The 4897-nt window shown below is 46.9% G+C and overlaps 1 protein-coding gene across 1 annotated transcript in view; it reads right to left on the bottom strand.

The window, feature by feature from the left end:
• Positions 1–3664, bottom strand: part of SENP5 (SUMO1/sentrin specific peptidase 5) — a 61120-nt gene extending 57456 nt beyond the window's left edge. The window contains exon 1 of the mRNA XM_003792674.3: positions 3497–3664. The gene's annotated coding sequence lies outside the window, so the exon portion shown is untranslated. The remainder of the gene's footprint in view (positions 1–3496) is intronic.
• Positions 3665–4897: the final 1233 nt, after the last annotated feature.

The following is a 4897-nucleotide window of genomic DNA, read 5'->3' as shown; positions in this document are numbered from 1 at the left end:
CCGGGCGTTGTGGCGGGTGCCTGTGGTCCCAGCTACTTGGGAGGCTGAGGCAGGAGACTCGCTTGAGCCCAGGCGTTGGAGGTTGCTGTGAGCTGCGATGCCACGGCACTCTACCCAGGGGGATAGCTTGAGGCTCTGTCTCAAAAAAAAACAAAAAAAAACCCAAGAAACTGGGGAACCAGGCTGGGCCTCACAGCGGGAGGCGAGCTGGAGCTGCAGGCGATCAAGCAAAGCAGATTCACATGTATTTAGGGCCGCGCCCATTACTTGCATCATAGCCTGAGTCCCACTGCTCATCCTCCCACCCCCATCCCCGCAGAAAAATTATCTTCCGTGAAACCAGTTCTTGGTGCCAAAAAGGTTGGGAACCTCTGCTTTAGAGATCTGTGACATAGAGTTCACTTCTGGCTCTACTGATAACACAGAGTAGGAACTCATTGATGAAGCAATGAGAAGGCTATCAAAGAATAATTTGAGAATGAGACTATCTCCCTAAAAGAGAACATTTAACTCTGCCTGACGGCCTACTTACCTTAATGATTTTGAAAATATAACCCCACGCACACCAAAAGTCACAAGATTTCACTATAATGGGTAAGAAAAATACATGTGAAGCACTGTGACCACCAACATCAGTTGATCCAAATTCTTTAAACCAGTAATACAGTATAATCCAAACAAGAAAAAGGAACTAAAAATTCAAGGACATCCTTAATAGAGCAAATGCTGACAGTCAGTATCTAGTTAAATCAGACATTTATAAAGCAACTAGAGAAGCACAGAACTCAGTTCTCAAACTGAACTTCACAGGATGCTGGTGAATACAGCATCCCCAGGATAGGGGGAGGGAAGCCTGTGTATACGGCACTGGGTTCACAAAAAGCTAGAACAAAAGCAGAATATTGTTAAATTGGAATTTTTCCATGGTTTTTTAAGACTCAGCATAAAATCCTACAAAAAAATTATAAAGTGATGTAATTTTTAGGTCTCCCAACAAACAAATCTATGCAATATCAAGAAATTTTAATGTAACATGTAGTAATTTCATTAAAACTAATGAAACGAGTCTAACTGCTTAAGTACTATAAAAAAAATTACACAAAGCTACCAACTTAAAGAATTTTTTTTTAACTTCTCGGCTCAAGGCACTATAAAACCTTTACTGATTCATTTAAAGTTATTTGAAAGAGGAAAAAAATTAAGGCAGCAAACTAGCTGGGCATACACAAACTTCATCTCTCTGAGCCTGTTTATAAACTAAAATATGAAACTTTACCTGCACCTGAGTTTTCAAATCATGATTATCGCCTGAGAAGCTCTCTAAAAAACACAAATAGGGTGGCTCAGTGGGTAGGGCTCTGGCCCCATATACCAAGGGTGGCAGGTTCAAACCCGGCCCCAGCCAAACTGCAACAACAAAAAAATAGCTCAGCGTTGTGGTGGGTGCCTGTAGTCCTAGCTAGTGGGGAGGCTGAGGCAAGAGAATAGCCTAAGCCCAGGAATTGGAGGTTGCTCTGAGCTATGTGATGCAATGACACCCTACCCAGGGCAACAAAGTAAGATTTTGTCTCTACCAAAAAATAAAAATAAAAAACACAAATAAAGAATGTTTTTTAATTCCCCAACTGATTATAATGCCCAGTCAATTTTTCTTTTTCTTTTTTGAGACAAAGCCTCAAGCTATCACCCTGGGTAGAGTGCTGTAGCATCACAGCTCACAGCAACCTCTAACTCCTGGGCTTAAGCGATTCTCTTGCCTCAGCCTCCCAAGTAGCTGGGACTACAGGTACCCACCACAACACCTGGCTATTTTTTGGCTGTAGTTGTCATTGTTATTTGGCAGACCCGGGCTGGATTCAAACCCCCAGCTCTGGTGTATGTGGCTGGCGCCTTAGCTGCTTGAACTACAGGCGCCGCCCCAGCCGGTTTTTCAAACCAATGGATTAGATGAACCTCAATGTACCTTCTATATCCATGATTTATAATCCCAAATGCACACCTGCACAAAAGTGAAGCCTGCACCTATCTACATACATGGTTAGAAGCAATTATCATGCCTCCCCTAGGAAAGGAAAGCATCCTTAATTTGCCTGACCAAGTAATGATAAGAGCAGACGCTACTCACTCAAGTAATTCACTGCATCTCTCTCCCTTTGGTGCCTCAACACTTCTCTAACTTGGGGTCCATTAAACTACACAGCAGTGAATATTCTCTCTTCAATACAGAGAAAGCCATCGCTTCAGATTAATTTAGAACTGTAACATGAAGTCACTCAAAAGATTCAAGTTCTTGCATTTATTCTGGGCACTTTTTCAATTAACATGAAATGGTTCAGAGACAGAGGGGTCCTTAGAAATAAATGCAGAGGAGTCTCTCTAAAGTGGGCCAATGTGCAAATGAAGCAAAGCCTTTTCTCCTAGAAAAGATCCACCGGGCAAAAGCTACCTAGGGCAAAATTGATTTAAGTCATCTCTCTTATACTAATAATGTCTTATCAGTAAGGTGAGACATGTGCAAGACTAGGAGAGAGTCTTGTTTCTTCCCGATGTTGCCCAGCCAAAACACAGACTACAGTTAGGTTCAGACCATACAAAAGCCTGGTATCTCTTCCAGCACCCTTCTCCACAATGAGCTTAATTCTGGGTAAAAGACAAAAAACAAACAAACAAAACCAAAATCGTAATTAGGACCCTATCAATAAGTGTCCCGGATATTCTTAAACCAAGTGTAACTAAAATAGTAAAACATCTTATGACTAACGTTCTGCTTTCTTCATTTAATTCTCTCAATTTAAACAGGTATTAGAAAGCCCCGATTTACGTGCGATGAAAAAGGTTAATGTGTCTAGCGTGAGATTAAAACCACCACCAAATGGTGCGCTTGGACTTCAACTCAGCTCTTCTGACTCAAGTCCACAACTTCCACATTCTCTCCGCATCCCTGTTCCTCCAAAAGAGCAGCCACAGACTGTAAAGGGGGTTAACCCCCCTGCCTAGCAGAGAGAATAGAAAAAACGACTTCCCATCACCCTAATGTTCAGTTATGTCATAGCCTTTCACTAGAAACGGGTCCCAGGAGTACGGAGGAAGGAATCGGGCAGGAAGGAGGCAGAACTGTCTAAACAAATAAAAACCTTTGACTTCCAAGAGGGCAGGAGCTAGAGGGCCTCGTAACAGCAGCTCCTCCTCTCAAAGCCTTCTCCGGATTCGGGAGGAGCGGCCGGGGGCGCTAGCTCTCTCGGTGACTGCGTCGCACAGCTTGGCTGGAGAGCGCGGACGCAGTGGTCCCCCGGGACGAGCGCCCTTAGCTCCCACAGACAGACACCCTGTGCCCAGGGGGAAACTGCGGCCTCCGGTGAGAGCAGAGGAGAGGGCAGTGCCAAGGCCTCCGGGCCGGGACGCTGAGCTGGCGCCCACTGGCACGGGAATGGCCACCCAGCCCGGTCGGGCGATCAGGCTGTCATTCGGCCGACTGGACGCCCGTGCTCCCGCTTACCTGAGTCCCTGGCTCCTGGCACCTGCCCCGTCGGCGGCCCAAATGATGCGGCAGCCGGAATGGAGCCCCGCCTTCGCCAGCTCTCGCGGAAGCCCCGCCAGATAGGTGGTGTCCGGCCTGCCCGCAGCGGCCACAGCCGCGGAGCTACCCTCTGGAGCTGGGCTGCTATTGCTGCCGCTGCTGCTACGCCGGCGCTCACTTACGTCGTCACCTCCTCCAGTGCCCTTCCGCCGGCAGCCCCGCCCGCGCCCCGTGGAGGGGGCGGGAGCGGGGGGCGGGGAGCGCTGCGGCCGGCCCGGCGCGGGGGGCGTGGCGCCGCGTGCTCGCGCTTCGGGCCAGGGCTTCCCGGACCTCCGACTGCCGGCGGCAGTGTGCTGCCAGGCCGTCTGTCCCTCAGTCGGTGCCCACCCAGCGCCTCCCTGCGAAGGCTCCAGGACTTGCAGGAACTGTGATCAAGAAATTGCGGAGACTCTACAAAGCGCTTTTGAGACTTCTGTTCAGCATCTTCTCAAGATTTTAACCCAATCAGACCACAGCTTTTATACGACTCCGCCCTCCACAGATTTCTCTACTGAAAAGCAAAAAAGCACATGCCTGCTCCGGATTGCCGTTTTTGAGCCCTGGAGCAGTGGTTTCCTCTCTGGTTTTCCCATCTTAATCCCACCTCTTGGAATTGTAATTTGCCTATTGGGGCCCCCCACGTTCCCCAGATGTGAATGTTTTCCAGGCAGGGCAGAGCCTGGTCTCATGTGCCATTATAGACTTAGCTCCAAATACTGACTGGCCTGTAAGTGCTTAGAAGTCTGTACTGTAAATCAGTTATTCACTTTCTGACAAGAGAGGAAAGTGACTTCAGCCTCGTTTGTTGAAGCACTATTCATTCAATAAGGATTTTTTGTATGTGATCATAAAGTAATCTTTCTCCTGCAAGACCTCAGTCTGATTGGTGGGAAAGAGACAAATAATTACAATCCAATGTCCTGACAAGTAGAAAATATAACTGATCTATGATGGAAGGTGAATTCGTTTTGGACAAGAGAAGGCTACAATGGAATGCCAAGGGCAGGTTCCTGAGAGCCAAGGGTAGGCAATAAAGATGTGCATTGATTGTAGAGACGATAAAAACAGCAATACACCTTCCCTACAAGGTGGTTCGCTGTTTTTGTTTCTTTGTTGAAGGGAAGGGAAGGGAAGGGAAATCACAAAAGTACAACTGAAATTCTAGGTGTCCTCTTTTAGCCATTAATGGTAGTTAGTGCTTAAATAGCAATAAGAAAATTTGGCTAAAGAGTAACCAGCTAAATTCCCTTATTAGCCACTTGACCCTCTTTCCTGTACATCAGTCTTCTAGCTCACAAAATTAAATAATTAGTTTAGTAAAATGATGAGCCACTACAGATT

This window comes from Otolemur garnettii, unplaced genomic scaffold (assembly GCF_000181295.1).
Source record: "Otolemur garnettii isolate 467f Iridium unplaced genomic scaffold, OtoGar3 scaffold00060, whole genome shotgun sequence".
Lineage (NCBI taxonomy): Eukaryota > Metazoa > Chordata > Mammalia > Primates > Galagidae > Otolemur > Otolemur garnettii.
Note: the sequence above shows the minus strand (reverse complement) of the source record. Positions and strands in the feature narration are given on the sequence as shown.